The sequence below is a fragment of the Hylaeus volcanicus genome, chromosome 2 (assembly GCF_026283585.1).
Source record: "Hylaeus volcanicus isolate JK05 chromosome 2, UHH_iyHylVolc1.0_haploid, whole genome shotgun sequence".
Classification (NCBI taxonomy): Eukaryota; Metazoa; Arthropoda; class Insecta; order Hymenoptera; family Colletidae; genus Hylaeus; species Hylaeus volcanicus.
Window position 1 is genome coordinate 3,858,839 of NC_071977.1, and position 14,195 is coordinate 3,873,033.

General features: G+C 38.7%; 1 protein-coding gene and 1 long non-coding RNA gene across 9 annotated transcripts in view; one reads left to right on the forward strand and one right to left on the reverse strand.

Annotated features, from left to right (window-relative positions):
* Window positions 1-12,199, forward strand: part of LOC128885008 (uncharacterized) — a 28,976-nt gene extending 16,777 nt beyond the window's left edge. Inside the window, exons 2-4 of one of the 3 annotated variants that reach the window (XR_008459528.1) lie at window positions 9,791-10,346; window positions 10,445-10,624; window positions 10,711-12,199. This is a non-coding gene — a long non-coding RNA (uncharacterized LOC128885008). Of the gene's footprint in view, window positions 1-8,443; window positions 10,347-10,444; window positions 10,625-10,710 lie in introns of those variants that run through there. The other 2 variants (XR_008459527.1, XR_008459526.1) reach the window with 2 other exon arrangements.
* The window catches only part of LOC128885005 (ankyrin repeat domain-containing protein 6), a 157,752-nt gene that overhangs the window by 92,939 nt on the left and 50,618 nt on the right, over window positions 1-14,195 (reverse strand). The gene's annotated exons all lie outside the window — the stretch shown is intronic.

Here is a 14,195-nt window from a genome sequence, read left to right on the forward strand (position 1 = left end):
GAAAATCTAGGTAAACAAAAATATCAAACAAAATTACACGAGCATACAAGGTAAGCACTAAAACATTCGACTTAAAAATGAAACAAGTCTTTCAAAACGAAGGTTATCCGAAGGTTCACATACTCTTTGAAAGGTATCAAACAAATAAGGATATGGATTTTGTGATATGCTTCATATTCAATTTTATACCATTTAATTCGCTATTGAAAACCATATAAGAGTACGTGTATTCAAACTTTTATCTAGAAAATTACTGGTGGTCCTTCTTTGAATAAGTGACGACCCTTAAACGAAAATAAAAGTAATTACGCCAGGAAAAGAACGTTCCCTCTCGCGTAATTTCCTAATTGGTCAATCTTATCGGATTCCATGATCTCCCGAGGCCCATCGGCTGCTGTCGCCGCGCTCGACCTATTACCATTTTCGTCGCGACAGTTTCGCGCGGTTATCTACGTACACCTTATCCCTTAAACAGTGTAACCAGTTCGTGTCGGTGCACTTTAACTGTTTCGCACGTTTTGCACGGTGACGTGGCCTCGGGTGTATCTTTGTCGTCGCATCTCACGCTGCGGAACCCTGGTTGCGATCTCATCAAGCGCGTAATAGGCAGACGAGCTCGACGTGTTCATATTTGACTCTAAAGCCGCCACTGCGACGTGCAAAGGCAATTCTCGTTCCCGTGCATTACACGGGCTGTTTCAGAAAACCTGTAAACGTAACTGGTCAGTGGCACACGCAAAGGGAAAAAAAAAATGAAAAGGATTCTCAATAACCACAGGTCTGCCAAGTAACCGTTTTTAACGCGCATAGGGGAACCTCCATTATCCTAACTGATGGGCCACATAGTAATAATAGCGGATAATAGAATTCGAGTATTTACGGCGTCGATCGGTCCGTGTGTCCGGGAAAAGAATATAGACATCAGTGAGAGAAGAGGAAAAATGTACGTGCAATTTAAAATAATGGAGGACGTTCTGTTTTTGTTATTTATAGTCCAAGTATTGGCGAAGGGAGAGACAAGAATAATATGGTCGATTCTTTGGTTACGGAAGGAAATGTGTGGCGATTACGATAGTAAATATTTTCTGAAGGAAGTGGTTGTGTTCGTTTTTTACTCTTATTTTCATTTTGGTGTGTGATATAGTATGTTGTAAGGTATGCTTGGCGCGTGTGCATTTGTATAATGTGTGTGCGTTTTTTGGATGTTTTTGACAATTAATTAATGTCTTTGTTTATTCCAATTAATTACGTGCCATGATAAAGACGTATGAATATATATTCTATTTTTCCGTGAAACTAGATTACACGAATATAATATAATATAATATATGTAGGGGTTTAAACGAAAAATAAAGCACGGAGAATCGAACCCACAGTCGACCGCTATAGAAACAATGGAATTCGTTTGAAATTCCCGAAGCTGTTAAAAATACTAACAAATAAGTCTTTACCATGCGCGAGATTCGCGCGGCATAGTGATTTCAGTACTCTTATCTCCGTACCTTGCACAATGAATGCCCGTTGCGGATTTATCGACAACACAATGGGAAAATGTCAAAGTACATTTAACACGGCGACATTTAGAAATCCAAGTTACAAATTGTCCCTTCTCTTCACCTGATTAATCGACAAAATCGCTTTAAAGTTCAACGCGTTGTGTATGAACATTCCTATATGTCTTTTCGTGGTGGAGAAAAGTGCATTGATATTTCAGAACTCGGCCTGAAACGTCGACTAAAACTAAAACTATCGGGAATAAACTATTTGATGAAAGTGAGCGAGAGATAATCGACGAATAAATCATTTTGTTTGGGTCTTTTGTCACTGTTAAACTTTGTAACACTTTTCATTATATTCAAAAAGAATTCTATTTTAACAATTAATCTGATTTTCTATCGACTCTAGGTTTTATTATCCTTTGGCGACTAATAGAGTAAATTAAAAAAAAAAGTAGTTCGTCTTCGAGTAATTTAAACTGAAGAAGTACTCAAGTATTGGATATTAAAAAATCAGTATAAGCTTCCACGAACTCTGAAATACACTATCTTTTCTTTTATTAATGTTATTAGACAAGATACAGTCAAGTTCTTTCGTTTGATTCGACGTTTTTATATATTCCATTAATATTTTTCATCGCATTAAAATTCCTTGCTCCAAGGGAAACTGCGAGCATTATCATCCGCAGTTTCCAAGATGCATAGGAAAAAATTAAAATAGCGTACATTATGTTATATAATGAACCATCACTTCCTAGAGCGCGTTGAACCACAGAAAGCGTAGAATCATTTTCCAAGGCGCCTTAACGGTCTTTCTTGTCGTCGAAAATGCGTTTAGCGTGGCTGAAGGAGCACGCGTTAAATATTCGCATTGCACCAACAGGTGCGACTAAGACGTCTTTGAGAGGAAAAGAAGGAACGAGGACTACTAAATCATCGTTAACGTGTAATTATTTTCTCCATTATCTGCAACCACTCTAACGTGACGGTAGAAAATTTCTGCACTACAAATTTGTATAATCTACGCAGGAGGTTCTCAAACAAGGTGCACGAGGTTAAAGGTAGAATTTCTGCAACTATAATACTTTACATTTAATTTAATTTAATTCCTTGAAGGACGATATTAAATGGATTTCTTGTTGCTTTAATGGAATGCATACTAAGGCAGCTTTTATCTGTGAATCGATTTTAACATACAAATATACTATCTCATTTTAATATCATATATCATGTAGTTCTATAGGGTATCAAGATAGCGGATGATGGTAATTTTTATATGATAGCAAACGTACACGTATGTGTCAATATCCTTCAAAAGGTTAATTCTACAAAATACCATTATACAGAATACTTGCATTGAATCTACGATAATAACTATATCTCGATTATGTGAAACAAACCTAATTACAACGTATAGCGTTTATGTCTGAAACGAGTAGTACAACGAATACAATCGATTCGATTTCCGCTAATAGGCTCGACAAGCTCGTCTCGACGCTTTACGTTATCTCAATAATTTGTCTTCGCGTGCGCGATTCAACTCGCGCCATTAAATCTAATTATCGCGAGAAAACGATCGTCTCGGTTACGTCTCATATGTAAACGAGTTGGCATCGTCTCGTGTATGCAAACGGATAGGTGTTGCTTTCTAATACGATCTTAAAGTCCATTCAATCAACAAACTCGGTAATAAATCCAACGTGACACGCTTGGATTGACCGAGTAAAGTGAACAACGTGTACGTCATTGCTTCTGTATATGCAAATGATGCTCTTGTAATATTCCATCCTTGTCTTCGACATTCTTGTTTCAATGTTTGGATTATGTTGGAATTTATCGTTTAAGATAAATGTAGTATGGAAAACTCAGATATGATAATCCTCTGTGACATTATGAAAATCTTTTTCATTAAACATATTACACGAAGAAATAAATTCTGTGCCGTTTTAAGGTAAACTTACCATTTATTTTTAAAGAAAAACAGTACAACTTTTAATCTTCTTTCAATCGCACATATTCCAAGAGCGAACATAATGTTGAAAAACTAAATGTTGAAGCAATCTCTATGTGTCCTTATTATTTAACGTAACACACACACACACACACACACACAGAGTTATAAATGATTGAATGTAAAGACACGGAGGTAACTTCTACACCTAATATTTGATATTTTCTTCGCTTTAAGGCAAACGAGATGAGATCCATAAGCGTCAGACACAGCGTTGTCATGCTGTAGCAAAATTACATTCTCATGCGGTTCTGAACTCTTCTTAATCGCTATTTCATAATGGAGAGATGAAAAGGACTGTCAGGACCTGGTTAGAGCGACAAAGTGCGAAATTCCTGCACGAGGGCTGCGAGAAACTTGTCCATCGTTAGCACGGGTGTGTGGTGAATGAAGATAATTAAACGAACATAACAAACGAGCTTCAAGGAGCACTCTTTCAGTACGTGTATCTGTAGATGCTGATTATTAACAACTTAATTAGATTTCTCAGACCTTATCGAGTAGTTTAAAATTCTTGCGTGACAAATATAATTGCTCGAGCCTGGTTCGAGGGTTGACTACTTTCTGCCATAACTCTCGCATTTAATTGAAATATTTATTATAAACCAATGGAATGGTTTGTTATTGAATTATATCGAATAGATTATTATAATACTAATTTCTCAATGTTTTGAGACTGTTATTCAACCCTCGTCAAAAGTCTGAGCGATTACATTGTACTGATTCATTGACTGTACATTCATATTTGTTAAATCGACAACACATCTAATATAGCTATATGATGAAATATTTTAAAATGCACACAAGAACAGCAAACAATTGATAGCTGTTAATAGCGTTACAATCAAACATACTAGCTGGACTTACCAGTAAGACTCATCCAGCAGATCCGACCGTAGGCGTGATGATATCCATCATTCTAACAGTCCCTTCGAACGGATTATGTACTAACAAACTACTAAGTAATTGAAAACCGTCCAAACGATTAATAGCGTCACGTCTAGAGCAGGTTCTACCAGGTGAGCCTAGCTAATGAGTTCGAGTGCATGATCTGGGTCGAAAGACGCAGTAATACCGTTCCTTGAATCTGTAAAAATATAAATTTTCCCTGTAAATCCACAGTCTACTGATTACAAGCACTCCTGAGACTCAGAAGGTGCACCTGGAGAGATTAATAAAAGTAAGCAGTCCTGAGCCTTTTTCTTTTTTGAGATGCTTTGACCAAAATTCTCAGAACTCGTTAATTCGATAAGAACCCTATTAGAAAAACATCTCAAAATCAAAAAGTACCCCTGAGAAGAAGAATACAGACAAATAACTTGAATCTTCTTTTTTTCTTTGAGTCAAACATCCTTGAAATTCATCAATCCCTCTCTGAAACTCTAACAACTCTAACATCCCTATTAGAAACGCACCTGAGATCCCGAAGGTGTCCCTGAGAAGAAGAATAAATCAGCCTTCCTTATTTTCTGAGGTGCTCCAGCTACAAGTTCCCAGGGCTCGTCAATTCTATACCGACCCTGTTAGAAACACCTGAGAATCAAAGGATGTCCATGGGAGGGAGGACAAGCTGCCTCCACATGGTTGTCAAAGAAACTAATGCGCGATAACGCCAACAATGCGGAGATATAAAGGTACAATTAACGTGCTGTTCCGTGTCCAATCTTCAATTACGATTGCACGTGGTTTTCTCGTTTTTATCCGAGGACCTATGTCGGTGCACTGCTGTTATCCGGTGTTGCATCGAACCGCATCGCAGATGCACAATAGACGACCGACGATGCACGAAGATCGTTGCAACGATGCTCCACATAAAGAGTGATCGATCTTTCGATGCAGTTCGCTCTTGGGAAACGGGCGAATCCTGTACCGCGACGGTATGCATCCACTATGCATCCCCACCGCTGGTGCAATTTACAATAGCTGCGATTTTCAGCGTTTACGAGGCATAATAGTCTAGAGGAAGGGCTTCTCAATCTTCGCCTACCTACCTCCATAAAGGAAAACTTTTAAATTGAGCTTTCCAGAATAAAGGATTGCTTTAATAACCATCGTGTGAGAGGATTAAAATATTCTAAAAGGAAACTATTCAAATAATTATTCAATAACATTGAATTTTAATCAAATTTTAATAAAATTTCATTGAACGAATGCGTGACATGTTTTTACTATTAACGACAGGAAAATTTGTTTACTGGATGTTCGAAGACAGCTATCAGCAAGTTTGAGAAACACTGCTTCGGAGGAAGTGAACATAAAGGCGCATACTTTGTAGGGCGAAGTTATTAGGAAGACAATAGAAATTGCTCGAAACTCGTAATTTAACAGACCAGAATAGAAAGTGTTCTTGATCTATGATCTAGAGTCCACATTTTTATAGTCTGTTTATTGCGGGTAGTAAATGAACATAATTCAATCGTTACATTTCTTACCATATCTCTTCAAATCGACATCTTTACGATGATCCTCGGGTTTCACTATTTGTTTAATAAATTAGTAATTTCTTTAGTTAGGAAGAACACAATTTTCAGAAAGTTTATCGGAAAGTAGTGTGAACGTTTTCGAAAGAATGACTAAGGCGATCACGTTGAGACAGAAGTCGACGCCCTGATGGCCCATTTAACCCGAGGCCTTTGCACTTTCTCCTAATTAAAACATTCGTATACTTCGCGCTACCCGATCGACGAAAACCGAAAGCGTGACAACTTTGAAACAGATTTACGATAATCCTATTCGCTCTCTTACATCACTCGAACGGTTTATTTCACCGAGAGACTCAAAATTAGGTTATTTCGCGACGGCCAGCCTCTTCGAATACAATAAATCTTACTGTCATCCGCGTATCAAGGGAGAACTCTGTAACTTCATATTTTCGATTATACGCTGCCATTGGGCAATCATTTTCGACCGAGGGATGAATGAGACATGCATCATCCATTAAAGTTCTCGTTAGCTGTGCGACTAATACGAAGTAAACGAGCTTTTAAACAGAAGTAGTGCGAGTTTCTTCAGTTCAAGAAGAAGCATGTATTTTACTAGGCGTGGAAATTAATTCTGTGATTTTACATTCAGTCGTTTGCGAGTATAGGATAAGTAAAGATATTTAATCGTCATTATGGTACGTTAAATTACCAACCTTCTAATTGCAAGTTCTTAATCCAATAACTATGACAATTTATTTATAGTTTCATAGTTTTTACTTTTAAACAGGTGTTAAGTTTACCTTAGAAAGGCACAGAATTAACTCCTACCCCTAATAGATACTCGCAGACGTAACAATTCTTGTTGTTTAACATACTGAGACTTTCCAAAGAGAGAAAAAAAGTAGTTCCACTGTTTCAGTTTTTCATCTACGTTATTGGGATTTTCATCGACAAGTTGAATAATTACTATTATGCATGGAACTGATAAGTTCCATCGACGCTTATTTAAATACACACTTCGAACAACACGAAAATGGCAAGAAGCTAATCGTTTCGATACAACTCGCTGGGAATAGCTGCCTAATGGGGGTGTAAAGAAGCTAGTTGAATAGGGTGCGTTAAAGGAGCCCAGGAAAAGGGCATCGTAAATGGCGATCCGGTTTCCTCTATTATCGTATTTTTAACGAAGATGGTTTCCGAGATCGTTGCTTCTTTTTCGTGGTGCACTGGAGAGAGAAGAAGATACGTTATAATGGAATACTATTTCCAAGTAGATTATACTACGACTGGATTCTGTGGATTCTGGATTCTCCTAATTACATTATTCGTCTTTGGTTTTTATATAAGGGAGGAAGAGTTCGTATAATAGAATCATAAAATTGTGAAGGTACGAAAAATGGAGACGAATATATCAGAATCAAAGATGGAGAAGGTTTCAAGGGCTTGAAATATAAAAATGATAGGAATACGAAAAACAAAGATAAATGTGTTGGAATCAATAGCCTACATATTAAGTGTAGAAATTAATTCCGCGCGTGTCTTTAGAAAATCCTACAATTTTATCGTTCTAACCCCTACAACTCCTTGCTCCCTTAGACGCACCGCCGATTTTAACGCACTTGTTTCTATTTTCCATCCAGCTTCCAAAGAATTCCAAAACAAAATGGCGCAGCGCTCAGCACTCGCTTAGGTTCTTTACAACCCCGTTAGATAGCCATTCTCAACGACTCGTATCGGAACGATTAGCTTCTTGCCATTTTCGAGTCGCACCGAAGCGGCCAAGTGAAATTCCGACGCGTGTCAATGGGACTTATCAGTTTCCTCCCAGCAGCTGGAAGCTGGAATCGACGAGATACCCTGGACCCTGCTCCTACAACGATCCAACGGATTCGAGCGAGTGCATCGGATCGCGATACAGTGCATGCTGCACTCGAGGAGTGGGAGAAGCACACCAGTCAAACTGGTATCATTGTTCCAGGCGTGCGCTAACGCATACATATACATAGGGACATGGCCGCGGCGTAAGTCCGCCAACCGCTGATAGTTTGGATCCTCGCGAATACGCGATGTTGGACGATGTTTAGTCGAGAATTTTCCTGCGATCGTTCCGTAAACTAACGAGGGAAGTTTGGCGATTGGTATACTCCGAGAAATTGGAATTTTTGCGGAAATGAAGTTTACGAGAAACTAATCAGTCAGCGCTCTTTTCCATTTTGGCTTAAAAATTGTTTCAAGGGTAAAAACATCCCTTCGAAATAATTCTGGTTATTTATATTTTTGCCAATACGGTAAATAATCATGCTTTTCAGACATTTGCCAATCATTAAGATTCATATTTTTCGCAAAGGCTGTTCGTTTGGTATCAATATTTACAAAAAATATTCATGTTCGTTTTCTATTTTACTATTATGCGGATCGTTCTTGTTAACGCGAGTAAGATATTTTACGTATTTACATAATTGTATCGTAAAATGTATATCTTCAGAAATATCTATTTCATGAACTAACAAAGATTAACATCCGAAACAATGAATAAATGCTTTCGCTTCTCCGAATCAATATATCGCTTGATATATTAAAATGATATTAATAAACCACATAACTGGTCGCTGATAGACACATTTATTCTTCCGAAGAATGCAATATGCACATTATTGCTGATGTTTTACATAATATCGCATACGTGCACACTCTCGTAGATTCACAACTCAAACCACAAAACTGTCAAGACCTATTATATCACAAGTGCAAAAGTGAAAGCCGTCAAACTCATTACCGGGATCACATTTTCCTGCGTAATCTTCGCGTGTTATCAGAACTGAACCGAGTAGAAAAAAAAAAAAAAAAGAACGAACCTAGGAAATGCGAAACAATATATCAAATGGGCGTGCGATTGGTTAATAACAGCGTGTTCGTTGTAAATGACTGGCAACGACGGTTGGTAATTAGACCTTAGACCGGCACTTTCCTGGTAGATACACGAGAGAGATTGGCCAGTTAGAAATACGCGAAATCTCGTCTCGATAACGCCGGTGAACCCTGATGAACGCTGATGAACACTGGTTCCCTATGGTTCTGTAATAAGCTACCGATCTACCGCTACCTTCGCCAGTTTATTCGTCTTCACGCGCCGTCGTATAATTACGGAGAAAGTACGCGAAGGATGTTTCCAGTACGTTTTATTACTGCGAAAGAGAAGATTCGTACCCCTACTCGCGTTGCGCAACTCGTTGCACGACAATTTTATGAAGTGGCAGAGAGATAACGGCGCCACATGGTATATTGCGGGGTGAAAGATCAGTCCTGTGCGAAGGAATATATCCACGGATTATCTAATAATAAATTGGAAACCGATTGGAAAGATCTCATTAACTTAGGTGATGGGCGATACATAATCCTAATCGATTTAAGCGGGTCATTCCACGGTACGTTATGATAGAAACCGAATGTTCGCGTGAATCAGATCTGAAATATAAATTTAAACAGAATGTTTAAGAATACATAGAATACAGAGATCTAAGATAAAAATACTTTTACCGCCCACGAAAAATATATCTGTCCAGAAATTAATACGCCACGGTATATACGATAGTCCTCGACTCGTGACAGATACATCCAAATAAAAAATAACACCGCACCAAAAAAACATTCCTCGGTTTCTTTACTCCGTAAAAGTCCTTTCACAGTTGGGCGGATCCTGAACTTTCGGACCTAACCGCGTATGATAATCGCCTTTCTGTTTAAGATACCCCGACCGAAGCATCCCCGACAGATGAAATCCGGTTTGAAAAAGGAACGAACCATCCAACGGACGCCTATGTTCTTCTAAAAAGCTATTTTCAGGCCTCTCGTAATTACAGACCTTCCGACATCGGCCCTGAACTATAATGCACGCGGTGTGCCAAATTCCTCCTGGCAGAATGTTTCAAAAACGCGCCAGCCGCGTATAAATCTTCCCCGAGGAGAAGGAAGAATCGAAGGGACCCCATAGAAGTCGTCAAGCATGGACGACGACCAGTTTATCTAACGCGTCCTGCCAGCTGCTACGCGTCGAAATTTATCGGATTTATCCAGCGTCGCGTCGCCTTTTAGATTCGACTCGGATAGGACGATACTTACAAGACTCACGAGGGAATGGAAGAAGCTTACGAAACATATTGGGTGACCGGGGGTCTGGTCCTTAAATAACACCACAATCCTACACTCTTTTTTTTTTTTTTTTAAATATTTCAGGTTCTCCAATTATGTTATGCCGTCAGTGGACGCGATAAATTGTGAGCTTATTTTCTTTGTGACTACGCCTATGAGATGGAGCTCTTTTAGTCGTGTTTGAATTTTTATGAAGCGTTTCCTAGGTGGAATTTTGTTTGGACGGGAATATTAGATCGTTCAAATAATGGGAAGATAATGAATCACGTATGTTACTTCTTCATAAATTGTACAACTATCTCCATATTCGAAATTACTTTTTGCTGTAAATATATTGTCATTAAATCTCGAACAATATTTTCCAGGGTACCTTCGTAAATATTAAAGAATCTGACGTCACCGAATAATAAAGTAGTCACCCAAGTATTGAAGATGAAAATATAGTGTACGTCTATTTAACCCCACGCACCTATCACAACGCACGACTATATATAGTTATGTATACATGTACATATAAAGTCGTGTGCAAATAACGAATCGTGTCTGTTAGTTCCGCATAAATTGTTCAATTATCACAGATCAAGTTCTCGATGGCTAGATAAAAATAAAAAAATAGAATGATTTGTTACAGATTAACGGAATTGTGGAATGCCCGAGGGTATTCCCGACGGTGCACCGTGCCAAGAGATTTTGCAAACGAGCTGCGCATGCATACTCGCGCCATAAAGGAAGTATAAAAGGAAACGCTTCAATGGCATTTACAACCATGAAATTTACGATTCGTCGGTGTTCGCGGCGTGCTTTCGTTTGCGCAGCATTGCTGGTGGTACTTTGGTCCGATATTCCCGATAGAACCGCGGAGCTTTCTAAATTGACGTAATACTTTATCCTGTCGGAGATTTATGACGGAACGCTTGAGGTAGCAAGTCCTGAAAGATTAGTTTCCTGCGGTACAGGAGAATTTTCACGAGTAAAGTGTACCGTTTGACGCCTTTTAAAAAGGATATTTTTAGCGGATCACTGTCCTTGGAGCAATATTTCATAAATTGTTTCAATCGTTGCATTTTATAATATATTTCAAATGAATATTTTACTTGTAAAAGCTAAATTGAAACTGAAAACGTAGATATAAAAGTTCCAAAATTACTTAAAAATTTACCTTAAAAGTCACGTTCAAGAAAATTCGAGAAGCGAGATATCGATCAAGATATCTTATCGACGACCTTAAATGCTCGACCTGTCGCGAAGCTCGGAGTTCATCATTCCACGAATCGAAAAACCCGTCCGAGCTTCCTTGGAAGCGCGCGCATAATGTCTGCGCGTTTCCATAATCTCAGCTGCGCACGTGGAAACGGTTCGAAAAGGGCATAGACAGGGAACCGCTGCGCATTTCTGCCTTGGTCACCAATAAATATCGAACTTTCATTTGCAGATACCGTGGCTGCGTTCGGTGCAGCGCTGCATTTCACTGGATTGCCTTATGCAGACAAAAGGTCCGCCACCGTCGGACACCATACGTTGATACTGTTCCCCGTGGTAAAAAGCTGAGGCTAAGAGCTATTGACACGAGGTGAAAGATCCGTTCTTTAACCGTCCGACGATAACAATTCATCTCTTAATCGGAAATGTTCGTGTTCGCTGAGCATTAGGGTGGTTCTTATTTTAACGATTATCGATATCTATGTTACGCACCCCCTAAATACCTTGCAAATAGATAAATCAGTTGCGTATACAAAAATTCCTGCAAAGGTCTTAATTAATTAATTTAAGCTCTAAATTATCTATTGTAGTTCAACACATTATATTCTGATTTAAGACAAGGTTTTACGCGAAGTCCTCTAAAAAGCTTCTATAATGTATTAATTAATTATTTTAGAGAACGCACGAAGCTGAACGTGGTTGCTTCGAATAGAATGTAATATTACGAATATAAGATTTGGAAAATCTATTGGGAAAAATTGAAGGCAAAAACCACCCTTACTCATACTTATCCATTGTTAAGAAATGAAATAATCATATTTTCTGATAAGTGTAAGTAATTCTAATCAGATCTATAAGATGGAGGTTCACCATCAAATATATTAAAGGAAGCTGACATTCTCAACTACTAAGACTTTATATGCTACCCTCGTGACACATAATCCTGTCTAATCTTCAGCAGAACGGTATTCTCTTTTCATAAAATGCAAAACCAATATAACATACCGCTAAGAAAAATGCATCACGTATACCAAACGAACCACTCCAAAGAAGACATCTGTTGCCATTTACTTTTCCACATGACTCTCTCACCTTAATCCCTTAATCCCTCTCTCTTTCTCTCTCGATCTTCGAACTCCCTCCTAAATTCCCCGTCATTACCGTAAAAACAAATTTTTCACCGAATTAACGTCCCTCCACAAAGTTGCCCTCTTCCGTGGATTTCGCAACGAGTTCCTCCCTCTGGAACAACATTCAGGGAACGCATAAAAAGAGGTACGTCTACCAACAATATTCCCAGCATTATTAATCGATTAATTGCTTCTTCCACTAAAGAGACCAGTAAACTGGCGATGTATGCGGGAAAATAGCTACACACCACCCTGAAAAAAATTCATACAATATCTGTCGCAGTATGCGACAACGCAAGAAGATATTCCCGGGAATTTAGTACGAATATTCCCCGGCCACCAGCGGCGTGTATACGGTTTCTAAATACAAGCACCTTGGTACCCCTCGCTGGCAAGATCTAGCCAAACGTGTTCTGCAGCTAGAGGGAGAAGATTGGCCGTCAGTCACCGCACCAATGGACGCATTGTACCCACGCTCGGGTCTAGCCGGATCTCGCTACGCGATAACGAAGATGATCCCGATTGCTTTTTCGACGTTTCGAATGAATCATTGTCTTCCCTCGTTATAGTATCAGATACGCGCCAAGTGACACTCTTTTTCTTTCTTACCTTACAGGATTCGACTCGTTCCTACTGGAATTCAATGGCGGCTTTGAGAATATTCTTTCGGACACCTCGTGTCTTTCAGAATGAATGGTTAAATTTATAATAATAAAATTAGATTATATAACTTCTGATTCCTTAATTTCAATTTATATTTCAAACTAACGATCTAAATTATATCCGCTTGACAACTTTCACGATTCAATAAACACATTCTAATAAGGCTGTTCCACCTTGAATTCCTTAAAGTAGATACATAACTAAAACTATAATTTCTACGTCCTGTTTTCTCACGATTCCTATAACAGCACCTTTATTATTCCGGTCAGTATCTATAAAAATGATAAAAACAGCCTGAACAATCTAGAAGCAATTTACAACGCATTTTATATCACGTTACTTTTCATTCATGATATTCACGCAGGAAGAGAATTTTTAAATACCATCTTCGTACACTCCCATCGCTTGCAATTAATGACTGCCTGTGACGACTTGTGAATCTAATTTTAGAACTGTCGACACGGTCGCCAATCCTGTATTTGCGCGTTAGAGCGTCACGTGGAATTGTGTTTGTACGTATTTCAGATGCAGACGTCAAATAAAACCGAAAAGATCCGGTACACGCTTTCCTTCGTCAACTGCGTAAACCCATAATTACGGGGTAATTATCCTTGCACCGTTCATTAGCCGGTATATTCGTATTGATATATTGCGCAACTGACACGCAGAACAACCCACCCAGCCTTGTGAATTATTAGCCAATTTTCGAGTTGCTCGCCACTTCGGAATTTAACGTCCACACTTCTGAAACCGTTAACCGTGGTACAAGATACGCGTTTCATGTCTTCATTTCGGCTATACTTTGAACTTCGCCACGCTTAAAACTCCGTTTTAGGAAAACGATGAATATTTGGCGAACAAGGAGTACGGTTCGCTTCTCAAACTAAAATATCTCATGATTGATCCATGAAGCGCCAGCGCGACGAAAGAGTAATTTAAATCTTGAGTAAATTGAAAGTGAAAGGAATTTTATCCTGATTATATCCATCTTTTACTTGAAAACAGAATGAGAATTTATGTGTACATATTATACTAATGCGCCTAATATAGTCGAAATAGTATCAAATACCGATCTAGAGAAGTATTACGAAGACCACGTGGATTAAATACAAATCGTTTAGGT